Below are 18,290 nucleotides of genomic sequence, written 5' to 3'. Positions count from 1 at the left end.
TATGTTTTTTATTAATTTGAAAAGATGTTCCCCAACGCTAAGAAATTTTCATATAAGCGTAATTATTGGGTTTTAAACTCTAGTTTCCTGAATACCTAGTTTATTTATAGTGGATAAGTGTATTTTCAATTGACTAAAATTTTATTCATCAACAAATTATGTTTTTATTAATTTAAAAAGATGTACCCTATCAATGAACAATGTTAATATAAAGGTAATAATTGAGTTCTAAATTCTAGTTTTTTCTTCTACTAATCCATCTATAGGTGACTAATGTATTTACAATTGACTAGAGTTTTATTCATCAACAAATTATGTTTTTTATTAATTTGAAAAGATGTACCCCAACGCAAAAAAATTTTCATATAAGCGTAATTATTGGGTTTTAAACTCTAGTTTCCTGAAAACCTAGTTTAGTTATAGTGGATAAGTGTATTTGCAATTGACTAAAATTGTATTCATCAACAAATTATGTTTTTTATTAATTTGAAAAGATGTACCCCAACGCTAAGAAATTTTCATATAAGGGTAATAATTGGGTTTGAACTATAGTTTTCTGAAAACCTAGTTTATTTACAGTGGATAAGTGTATTTGCAATTGACTAAAATTTAATTAAAGATAAAGAAATTTTTATATAAGCGTAATTATTGGGTTTTAAACCCTAGTTTTCTGAAAACCTAGTTTATTTATAGTGGATAAGTGTATTTGCAATTGACTAAAATTTAATTCATCTACAAATTATGTTTTTTATTAATTTGAAAAGATTTACCCTATCAATGAACAATGTCATTATAAACGTAATAATTGAGTTCTAAATTATAGTTTTGCCTTCTACTCATCTACCTATAGCTGACTAATGTATTTACAATTGACTAAAGTTTTATTCATCAACAAATTATGTTTTTTTTTAATTTGTAATGTTTACCCCAACACTAAAAAATGTTCATATTTGCGCAATTTTTTGGTTTTAAACTCTAGTTTTCTGATAACCTAGTTTATTTATAGTGAATAAAAATATTTGCAATTGACTAAAGTTTTATTCATCAACAAATTATGTTTTTAATATTTTGAAAAGATGTACCCTATCAATGAATAATGTCAATATGAACGTAATTATTGAGTTCTAAATTCTAGTTTTACCCCAACGCTAAAAAATGTTCATATAAGCGAAATTATTTGGTTTTATACTCTAGTTTTCTGAAAACCTAGTTTCATTAAGGTTGATAAGTGTATTTGCAATTGACTAAAGTTTTATTCATCAACAAATTATGTTTTTTATTAATTTGAAAAGATGTACCCCAACGCTAAAAAATGTTCATATAAGCGAAATTATTGGGTTTAAACTCTAGTTTTCTGAAAACCTAGTTTATTTAAAGTGGATAAGTGTATTTGCAATTGACTAAACTTTAATTCATCAACAAATTATGTTTTTTATTAATTTGAAAAGATTTACCCTATCAATGAACAATGTTAATATAAACGTAATTATTGTGTTCTAAATTCTAGTTATTCCTTCTACTAATCTATTTATAGGTGACCAATGTATTTACAATTGACTAAAGTTTTATTCATCAACAAATTATGTTTTTTATTAATTTGAAAAGATGTACCCTAACGCAAAAAAATTTTCATATAAGCGTAATTATTGGGTTTGAAACTCTAGATTTCTGAAAACCTAGTTTCTTTGTAGTTGATAAGTGTATTTTCAATTGACTAAAATTTTATTCATCAACAAATTATGTTTTTTATTAATTTGAAAAGATTTACCCTATCAATGAACAATGTCATTATAAACGTAATAATTGAGTTCTAAATTATAGTTTTGCCTTCTACTCATCTACCTATAGCTGACTAATGTATTTACAATTGACTAAAGTTTTATTCATCAACAAATTATGTTTTTTTTTAATTTGTAATGTTTACCCCAACACTAAAAAATGTTCATATTTGCGCAATTATTTGGTTTTAAACTCTAGTTTTCTGATAACCTAGTTTATTTATAGTGAATAAAAATATTTGCAATTGACTAAAGTTTTATTCATCAACAAATAATGTTTTTTATTAATTTGAAAAGATGTACCCCAACGCTAAAAAATGTTCATATAAACGTAATTATTGGGTTTTAAACTCTAGTTTTCTGAAAACCTAGTTTCATTATAGTTGATAAGTGTATTTGCAATTGACTAAAATTGTATTCATCAACAAATTATGTTTTTTATTAATTTGAAAAGATGTACCCTATCAATGAACAATGTTAATATAAAGGTAATAATTGAGTTCTAAATTCTAGTTTTACCCCAACGCTAAAAAATGTTCATATAAGCGTAATTATTTGGTTTTATACTCTAGTTTTCTGAAAACCTAGTTTCATTATAGTTGATATGTGTATTTGCAATTGACTAAAATTGTATTCATCAACAAATTATGTTTTTTATTAATTTGAAAAGATGTACCCCAACGCTAAGAAATTTTCATATAAGGGTAATTATTGGGTTTAAACTATAGTTTTCTGAAAACCTGGTTTATTTACAGTGGATAAGTGTATTTGCAATTGACTAAAATTTAATTCATCTACAAATTTTGTTTTTTATTAATTTGAAAAGATGTACCCTATCAATGAACAATATTAATATAAACGTAATTATTGAGTTGTAAATTCTAGTTATTCCTTCTACTAATCTATCTATAGGTGACTAATGTATTAGCAATTGACTAAAGTCTTATTCATCAACAAATTATGTTTTTTATTAATTTGAAAAGATGTTCCCCAACGCTAAGAAATTTTCATATAAGCGTAATTATTGGGTTTTAAACTCTAGTTTCCTGAATACCTAGTTTATTTATAGTGGATAAGTGTATTTGCAATTGACTAAAATTTTATTCATCAACAAATTATGTTTTTATTAATTTAAAAAGATGTACCCTATCAATGAACAATGTTAATATAAAGGTAATAATTGAGTTCTAAATTCTAGTTTTTTCTTCTACTAATCCATCTATAGGTGACTAATGTATTTACAATTGACTAGAGTTTTATTCATCAACAAATTATGTTTTTTATTAATTTGAAAAGATGTACCCCAACGCAAAAAAATTTTCATATAAGCGTAATTATTGGGTTTTAAACTCTAGTTTCCTGAAAACCTAGTTTAGTTATAGTGGATAAGTGTATTTGCAATTGACTAAAATTTTATTCATCAACAAATTATATTTCTATTAATTTGAAAAGATGTACCCTACCAATGAACAATGTTAATATAAAGGTAATAATTGAGTTCTAAATTCTAGTTTTTTCTTCTACTAATCCATCTATAGGTGACTAATGTATTAGCAATTGACTTAAGTCTTATTCAACAACAAATTATGTTATTTATTAATTTGAAAAGATGTACCCCAACGCTAAAAAATGTTCATATAAACGTAATTATTGGGTTTTAAACTCTAGTTTTCTGAAAACCTAGTTTCATTATAGTTGATAAGTGTATTTGCAATTGACTAAAATTGTATTCATCAACAAATTATGTTTTTTATTAATTTGAAAAGATGTACCCTATCAATGAACAATGTTAATATAAAGGTAATAATTGAGTTCTAAATTCTAGTTTTACCCCAACGCTAAAAAATGTTCATATAAGCGTAATTATTTGGTTTTATACTCTAGTTTTCTGAAAACCTAGTTTCATTATAGTTGATAAGTGTATTTGCAATTGACTAAAATTGTATTCATCAACAAATTATGTTTTTTTATTAATTTGAAAAGATGTACCCTATCAATGAACAATATTAATATAAACGTAATTATTGAGTTGTAAATTCTAGTTATTCCTTCTACTAATCTATCTATAGGTGACTAATGTATTAGCAATTGACTAAAGTCTTATTCATCAACAAATTATGTTTTTTATTAATTTGAAAAGATGTTCCCCAACGCTAAGAAATTTTCATATAAGCGTAATTATTGGGTTTGAAACTCTAGATTTCTGAAAACCTAGTTTCTTTGTAGTTGATAAGTGTATTTTCAATTGACTAAAATTTTATTCATCAACAAATTATGTTTTTTATTAATTTGAAAAGATTTACCCTATCAATGAACAATGTCATTATAAACGTAATAATTGAGTTCTAAATTATAGTTTTGCCTTCTACTCATCTACCTATAGCTGACTAATGTATTTACAATTGACTAAAGTTTTATTCATCAACAAATTATGTTTTTTTTTAATTTGTAATGTTTACCCCAACACTAAAAAATGTTCATATTTGCGCAATTATTTGGTTTTAAACTCTAGTTTTCTGATAACCTAGTTTATTTATAGTGAATAAAAATATTTGCAATTGACTAAAGTTTTATTCATCAACAAATAATGTTTTTTATTAATTTGAAAAGATGTACCCCAACGCTAAAAAATGTTCATATAAACGTAATTATTGGGTTTTAAACTCTAGTTTTCTGAAAACCTAGTTTCATTATAGTTGATAAGTGTATTTGCAATTGACTAAAATTGTATTCATCAACAAATTATGTTTTTTATTAATTTGAAAAGATGTACCCTATCAATGAACAATGTTAATATAAAGGTAATAATTGAGTTCTAAATTCTAGTTTTACCCCAACGCTAAAAAATGTTCATATAAGCGTAATTATTTGGTTTTATACTCTAGTTTTCTGAAAACCTAGTTTCATTATAGTTGATATGTGTATTTGCAATTGACTAAAATTGTATTCATCAACAAATTATGTTTTTTATTAATTTGAAAAGATGTACCCCAACGCTAAGAAATTTTCATATAAGGGTAATTATTGGGTTTAAACTATAGTTTTCTGAAAACCTGGTTTATTTACAGTGGATAAGTGTATTTGCAATTGACTAAAATTTAATTCATCTACAAATTTTGTTTTTTATTAATTTGAAAAGATGTACCCTATCAATGAACAATATTAATATAAACGTAATTATTGAGTTGTAAATTCTAGTTATTCCTTCTACTAATCTATCTATAGGTGACTAATGTATTAGCAATTGACTAAAGTCTTATTCATCAACAAATTATGTTTTTTATTAATTTGAAAAGATGTTCCCCAACGCTAAGAAATTTTCATATAAGCGTAATTATTGGGTTTTAAACTCTAGTTTCCTGAATACCTAGTTTATTTATAGTGGATAAGTGTATTTGCAATTGACTAAAATTTTATTCATCAACAAATTATGTTTTTATTAATTTAAAAAGATGTACCCTATCAATGAACAATGTTAATATAAAGGTAATAATTGAGTTCTAAATTCTAGTTTTTTTCTTCTACTAATCCATCTATAGGTGACTAATGTATTTACAATTGACTAGAGTTTTATTCATCAACAAATTATGTTTTTTATTAATTTGAAAAGATGTACCCCAACGCAAAAAAAATTTTCATATAAGCGTAATTATTGGGTTTTAAACTCTAGTTTCCTGAAAACCTAGTTTAGTTATAGTGGATAAGTGTATTTGCAATTGACTAAAATTTTATTCATCAACAAATTATATTTCTATTAATTTGAAATGATGTACCCTACCAATGAACAATGTTAATATAAAGGTAATAATTGAGTTCTAAATTCTAGTTTTTTCTTCTACTAATCCATCTATAGGTGACTAATGTATTAGCAATTGACTTAAGTCTTATTCAACAACAAATTATGTTATTTATTAATTTGAAAAGATGTACCCCAACGCTAAAAAATGTTCATATAAACGTAATTATTGGGTTTTAAACTCTAGTTTTCTGAAAACCTAGTTTCATTATAGTTGATAAGTGTATTTGCAATTGACTAAAATTGTATTCATCAACAAATTATGTTTTTTATTAATTTGAAAAGATGTACCCTATCAATGAACAATGTTAATATAAAGGTAATAATTGAGTTCTAAATTCTAGTTTTATCCCAACGCTAAAAAATGTTCATATAAGCGTAATTATTTGGTTTTATACTCTAGTTTTCTGAAAACCTAGTTTCATTATAGTTGATAAGTGTATTTGCAATTGACTAAAATTGTATTCATCAACAAATTATGTTTTTTATTAATTTGAAAAGATGTACCCTATCAATGAACAATATTAATATAAACGTAATTATTGAGTTGTAAATTCTAGTTATTCCTTCTACTAATCTATCTATAGGTGACTAATGTATTAGCAATTGACTAAAGTCTTATTCATCAACAAATTATGTTTTTTATTAATTTGAAAAGATGTTCCCCAACGCTAAGAAATTTTCATATAAGCGTAATTATTGGGTTTTAAACTCTAGTTTCCTGAATACCTAGTTTATTTATAGTGGATAAGTGTATTTGCAATTGACTAAAATTTTATTCATCAACAAATTATGTTTTTATTAATTTAAAAAGATGTACCCTATCAATGAACAATGTTAATATAAAGGTAATAATTGAGTTCTAAATTCTAGTTTTTTCTTCTACTAATCCATCTATAGGTGACTAATGTATTTACAATTGACTAGAGTTTTATTCATCAACAAATTATGTTTTTTATTAATTTGAAAAGATGTACCCCAACGCAAAAAAATTTTCATATAAGCGTAATTATTGGGTTTTAAACTCTAGTTTCCTGAAAACCTAGTTTAGTTATAGTGGATAAGTGTATTTGCAATTGACTAAAATTTTATTCATCAACAAATTATATTTCTATTAATTTGAAAAGATGTACCCTACCAATGAACAATGTTAATATAAAGGTAATAATTGAGTTCTAAATTCTAGTTTTTTCTTCTACTAATCCATCTATAGGTGACTAATGTATTAGCAATTGACTTAAGTCTTATTCAACAACAAATTATGTTATTTATTAATTTGAAAAGATGTACCCCAACGCTAAAAAATGTTCATATAAACGTAATTATTGGGTTTTAAACTCTAGTTTTCTGAAAACCTAGTTTCATTATAGTTGATAAGTGTATTTGCAATTGACTAAAATTGTATTCATCAACAAATTATGTTTTTTATTAATTTGAAAAGATGTACCCTATCAATGAACAATGTTAATATAAAGGTAATAATTGAGTTCTAAATTCTAGTTATTCCTTCTACTAATCTATCTATAGGTGACTAATGTATTAGCAATTGACTAAAGTCTTATTCATCAACAAATTATGTTTTTTATTAATTTGAAAAGATGTTCCCCAACGCTAAGAAATTTTCATATAAGCGTAATTATTGGGTTTTAAACTCTAATTTCCTGAATACCTAGTTTATTTATAGTGGATAAGTGTATTTGCAATTGACTAAAATTTTATTCATCAACAAATTATGTTTTTATTAATTTAAAAAGATGTACCCTATCAATGAACAATGTTAATATAAAGGTAATAATTGAGTTCTAAATTCTAGTTTTTTCTTCTACTAATCCATCTATAGGTGACTAATGTATTTACAATTGACTAGAGTTTTATTCATCAACAAATTATGTTTTTTATTAATTTGAAAAGATGTACCCCAACGCAAAAAAATTTTCATATAAGCGTAATTATTGGGTTTTAAACTCTAGTTTCCTGAAAACCTAGTTTAGTTATAGTGGATAAGTGTATTTGCAATTGACTAAAATTTTATTCATCAACAAATTATATTTCTATTAATTTGAAAAGATGTACCCTACCAATGAACAATGTTAATATAAAGGTAATAATTGAGTTCTAAATTCTAGTTTTTTCTTCTACTAATCCATCTATAGGTGACTAATGTATTAGCAATTGACTTAAGTCTTATTCAACAACAAATTATGTTATTTATTAATTTGAAAAGATGTACCCCAACGCTAAAAAATGTTCATATAAACGTAATTATTGGGTTTTAAACTCTAGTTTTCTGAAAACCTAGTTTCATTATAGTTGATAAGTGTATTTGCAATTGACTAAAATTGTATTCATCAACAAATTATGTTTTTTATTAATTTGAAAAGATGTACACTAACGCAAAAAAATTTTCATATAAGCGTAATTATTGGGTTTGAAACTCTAGATTTCTGAAAACCTAGTTTCTTTGTAGTTGATAAGTGTATTTTCAATTGACTAAAATTTTATTCATCAACAAATTATGTTTTTTATTAATTTGAAAAGATGTACCCCAACGCTAAGAAATTTTTATATAAGCGTAATAATTGGGTTTTAAACCCTAGCTTTCTGAAAACCTAGTTTATTTATAGTGGATAAGTGTATTTGCAATTGACTAAAATTTTATTCGTCAACAAATTATGTTTTTTATTAATTTGAAAAGATGTACCCTATCAATGAACAATGTTAATATATTATAATAAATTATAAATTATAATAAATAAACAAATAAATTATGAAAATGTCTGATTATTGTTGAAATTTCATTTGCATTTGCAACAACATCAATTATTTCCAAATTAGCATTGCGATATGCTTGAACGTTTAACGAAAAATATCCTTTGCGGTTCCGGAAACGCTCAGCGGATTCTCCACCTGCAATTCAGAAAGAAAGACCACTAATGTAAAATGTAACTATAATTGTAAAAATAAAAATAAATTAATTACATTTATATTGTAAGAAAATTGTGTCTACGGGTGTAATAACTTGTACCTAGTAATAAGAAAAACAGGTTTAAGTATTAATTATTTTTGTAAATACCTGGTGATTGCCACAACTTCACATGGGTACAGTCAATAGCACCGATGACTCTTGGGAACTTGGCTCTTCTGTAAAAATTTAACTGGTTCCGTCTTATTTCCTCTGGTGTTCCAGGAAATTTAATATATTGACTACGCAAGGACGCAATAGTACAACTAACTTTATGCACTATCCGATTTACTGTTGAAGAACTAAAGCCACACAGATCTCCTGCAGTGGTTTGAAAGCATCCAGTGGCATAAAATCGTAGAGTGCATAATAACTGGTTAATCGGGCATATACAGTTATTTCTCTAAAATTTTATTCATCAACAAATTATGTTTTTATTAATTTGAAAAGATGTACCTTATAAATGAACAATGTTTATATAAAGGTCATAATTGAGTTCTAAATTCTAGTTTTACCCCAACGCTAAGAAATTTTCAAAAAAGCGTAACTATTGGGTTTTAAACTCTAGTTTTCTGAAAACCTAGTTTATTTATAGTGGATAAGTGTATTCGCAATTGACTAAAATTGTATTCATCAACAAATTATGTTTTTTATTAATTTGAAAAGATGTACCCCAACGCTAAGAAATTTTCACATGAGCGTAATTATTGGGTTTTAAACTCTAGTTTTCTGAAAACCTAGTTTATTTATAGTGGATAAGTGTATTTGCAATTGACTAAAATTTTATTCATCAACAAATTATGTTTTTTATTAATTTGAAAAGATGTACCCTATCAATGAACAATATTAATATAAACGTAATTATTGAGTTCTAAATTCTAGTTTTTTTATTCTACTAATCCATCTATAGGTGACTAATGTATTTGCAATTGACTTAAGTCTTATTCAACAACAAATTATGTTATTTATTAATTTGAAAAGATGTACCCTATCAATGAACAATGTTAATATAAACGTAATTATTGAGTTCTAAATTCTAGTTATTTCTTCTACTAATCTATCTATAGGTGACTAATGTATTAGCTATTGACTTAAGTCTTATTCATCAAAAAATTATGTTTTTTATTAATTTGAAAAGATGTACCCCAACGCTAAAAAATGTTCATATAAGCGTAATTATTTGGTTTTATACTCTAGTTTTCTGTAAACCTAGTTTCATTATAGTTGATAAGTGTATTTGCAATTGACTAAAATTGTATTCATCAACAAATTATGTTTTTTATTAATTTGAAAAGATGTACCCCAACGCTAAGAAATTTTCGTATAAGGGTAATTATTGGGTTTAAACTATAGTTTTCTGAAAACCTAGTTTATTTACAGTGGATAAGTGTATTTGCAATTGACTAAAATTTAATTCATCTACAAATTTTGTTTTTTATTAATTTGAAAAGATTTACCCTATCAATGAACAATGTCATTATAAACGTAATAATTGAGTTCTAAATTATAGTTTTGCCTTCTACTCATCTACCTATAGCTGACTAATGTATTTACATTTGACTAAAGTTTTATTCATCAACAAATTATGTTTTTTATTAATTTGAAAAGATGTACCCCAACGCTAAAAAATGTTCATATAAGCGTAATTATTGTGTTTTAAACTCTAGTTTTCTGAAAACCTAGTTTGTTTATAGTGGATAAGTGTATTTGCAATTGACTAAAATTTAATTCATCAACAAATTATGTTTTTTATTTATTTGAAAAGATTTACCCTATCAATGAACAATGTTAATATAAACGTAATTATTGTGTTCTAAATTCTAGTTATTCCTTCTACTAATCTATTTATAGGTGACCAATGTATTTACAATTGACTAAAGTTTTATTCATCAACAAATTATGTTTTTTATTAATTTGAAAAGATGTACCCTAACGCAAAAAAATTTTCATATAAGCGTAATTATTGGGTTTGAAACTCTAGATTTGTGAAAACCTAGTTTCTTTGTAGTTGATAAGTGTATTTTCAATTGACTAAAATTTTATTCATCAAAAAATTATGTTTTTTATTAATTTGAAAAGATGTACCCCAACGCTAAAAAATGTTCATATAAGCGTAATTATTTGGTTTCATACTCTAGTTTTCTGAAAACCTAGTTTATTTACAGTGGATAAGTGTATTTGCAATTGACTAAAATTTAATTCATCAACAAATTTTGTTTTTTATTAATTTGAAAAGATTTACCCTATCAATGAACAATGTCATTATAAACGTAATAATTGAGTTCTAAATTATAGTTTTGCCTTCTACTCATCTACCTATAGCTGACTAATGTATTTACAATTGACTAAAGTTTTATTCATCAACAAATTATGTTTTTTATTAATTTGAAAAGATGTACCCCAACGCTAAAAAATGTTCATATAAGCGTAATTATTGGGTTTTAAACTCTAGTTTTCTGAAAACCTAGTTTATTTATAGTGGATAAGTGTATTTGCAATTGACTAAAATTTAATTCATCAACAAATTATGTTTTTTATTAATTTGAAATGCTGTACCCAATCAATGAACAATGTTAATATATACGTAATTATTGAGTTCTAAATTCTAGTTATTTCTTCTTCTAATCTATCTATAGGTGACTAATGTATTAGCAGTTGACTTAAGTCTTATTCATCAACAAATTATGTTTTTTATTAATATGAAAAGATGTACCCTATCAATGAACAATGTTAATATAAACGTAATAATTGAGTTCTAAATTCTAGTTATTCCTTCTACTAATCTATCTATAGGTGACTAATGTATTTACAATTGACTAATGTTTTATTCATCAACAAATTATGTTTTTTATTAATTTGAAAAGATGTACCCTAACGCTAAAAAATGTTCATATAAGCGTAATTATTGTGTTTTAAACTCTAAATTTCTGAAAACCTAGTTTATTTATAGTGGATAAGTGTATTTGCAATTGACTAAAATTTAATTCATCAACAAATTTTGTTTTTTATTAATTTGAAAAGATTTACCCTATCAATGAACAATGTCATTATAAACGTAATAATTGAGTTCTAAATTATAGTTTTGCCTTCTACTCATCTACCTATAGCTGACTAATGTATTTACAATTGACTAAAGTTTTATTCATCAACAAATTATGTTTTTTTTTAATTTGTAATGTTTACCCCAACACTAAAAAATGTTCTTATTTGCGCAATTATTTGGTTTTAAACTCTAGTTTTCTGATAACCTAGTTTATTTATAGTGGATAAGTGTATTCGCAATTGACTAAAATTGTATTCATCAACAAATTATGTTTTTTATTAATTTGAAAAGATGTACCCCAACGCTAAGAAATTTTCACATGAGCGTAATTATTGGGTTTTAAACTCTAGTTTTCTGAAAACCTAGTTTATTTATAGTGGATAAGTGTATTTGCAATTGACTAAAATTTTATTCATCAACAAATTATGTTTTTTATTAATTTGAAAAGATGTACCCTATCAATGAACAATATTAATATAAACGTAATTATTGAGTTCTAAATTCTAGTTTTTTATTCTACTAATCCATCTATAGGTGACTAATGTATTTGCAATTGACTTAAGTCTTATTCAACAACAAATTATGTTATTTATTAATTTGAAAAGATGTACCCTATCAATGAACAATGTTAATATAAACGTAATTATTGAGTTCTAAATTCTAGTTATTTCTTCTACTAATCTATCTATAGGTGACTAATGTATTAGCTATTGACTTAAGTCTTATTCATCAAAAAATTATGTTTTTTATTAATTTGAAAAGATGTACCCCAACGCTAAAAAATGTTCATATAAGCGTAATTATTTGGTTTTATACTCTAGTTTTCTGTAAACCTAGTTTCATTATAGTTGATAAGTGTATTTGCAATTGACTAAAATTGTATTCATCAACAAATTATGTTTTTTATTAATTTGAAAAGATGTACCCCAACGCTAAGAAATTTTCATATAAGGGTAATTATTGGGTTTAAACTATAGTTTTCTGAAAACCTAGTTTATTTACAGTGGATAAGTGTATTTGCAATTGACTAAAATTTAATTCATCTACAAATTTTGTTTTTTATTAATTTGAAAAGATTTACCCTATCAATGAACAATGTCATTATAAACGTAATAATTGAGTTCTAAATTATAGTTTTGCCTTCTACTCATCTACCTATAGCTGACTAATGTATTTACATTTGACTAAAGTTTTATTCATCAACAAATTATGTTTTTTATTAATTTGAAAAGATGTACCCCAACGCTAAAAAATGTTCATATAAGCGTAATTATTGTTTTTTAAACTCTAGTTTTCTGAAAACCTAGTTTGTTTATAGTGGATAAGTGTATTTGCAATTGACTAAAATTTAATTCATCAACAAATTATGTTTTTTATTTATTTGAAAAGATTTACCCTATCAATGAACAATGTTAATATAAACGTAATTATTGTGTTCTAAATTCTAGTTATTCCTTCTACTAATCTATTTATAGGTGACCAATGTATTTACAATTGACTAAAGTTTTATTCATCAACAAATTATGTTTTTTATTAATTTGAAAAGATGTACCCTAACGCAAAAAAATTTTCATATAAGCGTAATTATTGGGTTTGAAACTCTAGATTTGTGAAAACCTAGTTTCTTTGTAGTTGATAAGTGTATTTTCAATTGACTAAAATTTTATTCATCAACAAATTATGTTTTTTATTAATTTGAAAAGATGTACCCCAACGCTAAAAAATGTTCATATAAGCGTAATTATTTGGTTTCATACTCTAGTTTTCTGTAAACCTAGTTTCATTATAGTTGATAAGTGTATTTGCAATTGACTAAAATTGTATTCATCAACAAATTATGTTTTTTATTAATTTGAAAAGATGTACCCCAACGCTAAGAAATTTTCATATAAGGGTAATTATTGGGTTTAAACTATAGTTTTCTGAAAACCTAGTTTATTTACAGTGGATAAGTGTATTTGCAATTGACTAAAATTTAATTCATCAACAAATTTTGTTTTTTATTAATTTGAAAAGATTTACCCTATCAATGAACAATGTCATTATAAACGTAATAATTGAGTTCTAAATTATAGTTTTGCCTTCTACTCATCTACCTATAGCTGACTAATGTATTTACAATTGACTAAAGTTTTATTCATCAACAAATTATGTTTTTTTTTAATTTGTAATGTTTACTCCAACACTAAAAAATGTTCTTATTTGCGCAATTATTTGGTTTTAAACTCTAGTTTTCTGATAACCTAGTTTATTTATAGTGAATAAAAATATTTGCAATTGACTAAAGTTTTATTCATCAACAAATTATGTTTTTTATTAATTTGAAAAGATGTACCCCAACGCTAAAAAATGTTCATATAAGCGTAATTATTGGGTTTTAAACTCTAGTTTTCTGAAAACCTAGTTTATTTATAGTGGATAAGTGTATTTGCAATTGACTAAAATTTAATTCATCAACAAATTATGTTTTTTATTAATTTGAAATGCTGTACCCAATCAATGAACAATGTTAATATATACGTAATTATTGAGTTCTAAATTCTAGTTATTTCTTCTTCTAATCTATCTATAGGTGACTAATGTATTAGCAGTTGACTTAAGTCTTATTCATCAACAAATTATGTTTTTTATTAATATGAAAAGATGTACCCTATCAATGAACAATGTTAATATAAACGTAATAATTGAGTTCTAAATTCTAGTTATTCCTTCTACTAATCTATCTATAGGTGACTAATGTATTTACAATTGACTAAAGTTTTATTCATCAACAAATTATGTTTTTTATTAATTTGAAAAGATGTACCCTAACGCTAAAAAATGTTCATATAAGCGTAATTATTGTGTTTTAAACTCTAAATTTCTGAAAACCTAGTTTATTTATAGTGGATAAGTGTATTTGCAATTGACTAAAATTTAATTCATCAACAAATTTTGTTTTTTATTAATTTGAAAAGATTTACCCTATCAATGAACAATGTCATTATAAACGTAATAATTGAGTTCTAAATTATAGTTTTGCCTTCTACTCATCTACCTATAGCTGACTAATGTATTTACAATTGACTAAAGTTTTATTCATCAACAAATTATGTTTTTTTTTAATTTGTAATGTTTACCCCAACACTAAAAAATGTTCTTATTTGCGCAATTATTTGGTTTTAAACTCTAGTTTTCTGATAACCTAGTTTATTTATAGTGAATAAAAATATTTGCAATTGACTAAAGTTTTATTCATCAACAAATTATGTTTTTTATTAATTTGAAAAGATGTACCCCAACGCTAAAAAATGTTCATATAAGCGTAATTATTGGGTTTTAAACTCTAGTTTTCTGAAAACCTAGTTTATTTATAGTGGATAAGTGTATTTGCAATTGACTAAAATTTAATTCATCAACAAATTATGTTTTTTATTAATTTGAAAAGATTTACCCTATCAATGAACAATGTTAATATAAACGTAATTATTGAGTTCTAAATTCTAGTTATTCCTTCTACTAATCTATCTATAGGTGACTAATGTATTAGCAATTGACTAAAGTCTTATTCATCAACAATTTATGTTTTTTATTAATTTGAAAAGATGTACCCCAACGCTAAGAAATTTTCATATAAGCGTAATTATTGGGTTTTAAACTCTAGTTTTCTGAAAACCTAGTTTCATTATAGTTGATAAGTGTATTTGCAATTGACTAAAATTGTATTCATCAACAAATTATGTTTTTTATTAATTTGAAAAGATGTACCCTATCAATGAACAATGTTAATATAAAGGTAATAATTGAGTTCTAAATTCTAGTTTTTTCTTCTACTAATCCATCTATAGGTGACTAATGTATTTGCAATTGACTTAAGTCTTATTCAACAACAAATTATGTTATTTATTAATTTGAAAAGATGCACCCTATCAATGAACAATGTTAATATAAACGTAATTATTGAGTTCTAAATTCTAGTTATTTCTTCTACTAATCTATCTATAGGTGACTAATGTATTAGCTATTGACTTAAGTCTTATTCATCAAAAAATTATGTTTTTTATTAATTTGAAAAGATGTACCCCAACGCTAAAAAATGTTCATATAAGCGTAATTATTTGGTTTTATACTCTAGTTTTCTGTAAACCTAGTTTCATTATAGTGGATAAGTGTATTTGCAATTGACTAAAATTTTATTCGTCAACAAATTATGTTTTTTATTAATTTGAAAAGATGTACCCTATCAATGAACAATGTTAATATATTATAATAAATTATAAATTATAATAAATAAACAAATAAATTATGAAAATGTCTGATTATTGTTGAAATTTCATTTGCATTTGCAACAACATCAATTATTTCCAAATTAGCATTGCGATATGCTTGAACGTTTAACGAAAAATATCCTTTGCGGTTCCGGAAACGCTCAGCGGATTTTCCACCTGCAATTCAGAAAGAAAGACCACTAATGTAAAATGTAACTATAATTGTAAAAATAAAAATAAATTAATTACATTTATATTGTTAGAAAATTGTGTCTACGGGTGTAATAACTTGTACCTAGTAATAAGAAAAACAGGTTTGAGTATTAATTATTTTTGTAAATACCTGGTGATTGCCACAACTTCACATGGGTACAGTCAATAGCACCGATGACTCTTGGGAACTTGGCTCTTCTGTAAAAATTTAACTTTTTCCGTCTTATTTCCTCTGGTGTTCCAGGAAATTTAATATATTGACTACGCAAGGACGCAATAGTACAACTAACTTTATGCACTATCCGATTAACTGTTGAAGAACTAAAGCCACACAGATCCCCTGCAGTGGTTTGAAAGCATCCAGTGGCATAAAATCGTAGAGTGCATAATAACTGGTTAATCGGGCATATACAGTTATTTCTCTAAAATTTTATTCATCAACAAATTATGTTTTTTATTAATTTGAAAAGATGTTCCCCAACGCTAAGAAATTTTCATATAAGCGTAATTATTGGGTTTTAAACTCTAGTTTTCTGAAAACCTAGTTTATTTATAGTGGATAAGTGTATTTGCAATTGACTAAAATTTAATTCATCAACAAATTATGTTTTTTATTAATTTGAAAAGATGTACCCCAACGCTAAAAAATGTTCATATAAGCGTAATTATTGGGTTTTAAACTCTAGTTTTCTGAAAACCTAGTTTATTTATAGTGGATAAGTGTATTTGCAATTGACTAAAATTTAATTCATCAACAAATTATGTTTTTTATTAATTTGAAAGCTGTACCCCAACGCTATAAAATGTTCATATAAGCGTAATTATTGGGTTGTATACTCTAGTTTTCTGAAAACATAGTTTCTTTATAGTGGATAAGTGTATTTGCAATTGACTAAAATGTTATTCATCAACAAAGTATGTTTTTATTAATTTGAAAAGATGTACCCTACCAATGAACAATGTTAATATAAAGGTAATAATTGAGTACTAAATTCTAGTTTTTTCTTCTACTAATCCTTCTATAGGTGACTAATGTATTAGCAATTGACTTAAGTCTTATTCAACAACAAATTATGTTATTTATTAATTTGAAAAGATGTACCCTATCAATGAACAATGTTAATATAAAGGTAATAATTGAGTTCTAAATTCTAGTTTTACCCCAACGCTAAAAAATGTTCATATAAGCGTAATTATTTGGTTTTATACTCTAGTTTTCTGAAAACCTAGTTTCATTATAGTTGATAAGTGTATTTGCAATTGACTAAAATTGTATTCATCAACAAATTATGTTTTTTATTAATTTGAAAAGATGTACCCCAACGCTAAGAAATTTTCATATAAGGTTAATTATTGGGTTTAAACTATAGTTTTCTGAAAACCTAGTTTATTTACAGTGGATAAGTGTATTTGCAATTGACTAAAATTTAATTCATCTACAAATTTTGTTTTTTATTAATTTGAAAAGATTTACCCTATCAATGAACAATGTCATTATAAACGTAATAATTGAGTTCTAAATTATAGTTTTGCCTTCTACTCATCTACCTATAGCTAACTAATGTATTTACAATTGACTAAAGTTTTATTCATCAACAAATTATGTTTTTTATTAATTTGAAAAGATGTACCCCAACGCTAAAAAATGTTCATATAAGCGTCATTATTGGGTTTTAAACTCTAGTTTTCTGAAAACCTAGTTTATTTATAGTGGATAAGTGTATTTGCAATTGACTAAAATTTAATTCATCAACAAATTATGTTTTTTATTAATTTGAAAAGATTTACCCTATCAATGAACAATGTTAATATAAACGTAATTATTGTGTTCTAAATTCTAGTTATTCCTTCTACTAATCTATCTATAGGTGACTAATGTATTAGCAATTGACTAAAGTCTTATTCATCAACAAATTATGTTTTTTATTAATTTGAAAAGAGGTACTCCAACGCTAAGAAATTTTCATATAAGCGTAATTATTGGGTTTTAAACTCTAGTTTTCTGAAAACCTAGTTTATTTATAGTGGATAAGTGTATTTGCAATTGACTAAAATTTAATTCATCAACAAATTATGTTTTTTATTAATTTGAAAGCTGTACCCCAACGCTATAAAATGTTCATATAAGCGTAATTATTGGGTTGTATACTCTAGTTTTCTGAAAACATAGTTTCTTTATAGTGGATAAGTGTATTTGCAATTGACTAAAATGTTATTCATCAACAAAGTATGTTTTTATTAATTTGAAAAG

Source organism: Metopolophium dirhodum, chromosome 1 (assembly GCF_019925205.1).
Source record: "Metopolophium dirhodum isolate CAU chromosome 1, ASM1992520v1, whole genome shotgun sequence".
Lineage (NCBI taxonomy): Eukaryota > Metazoa > Arthropoda > Insecta > Hemiptera > Aphididae > Metopolophium > Metopolophium dirhodum.
This window is presented reverse-complemented; position numbering follows the sequence as displayed.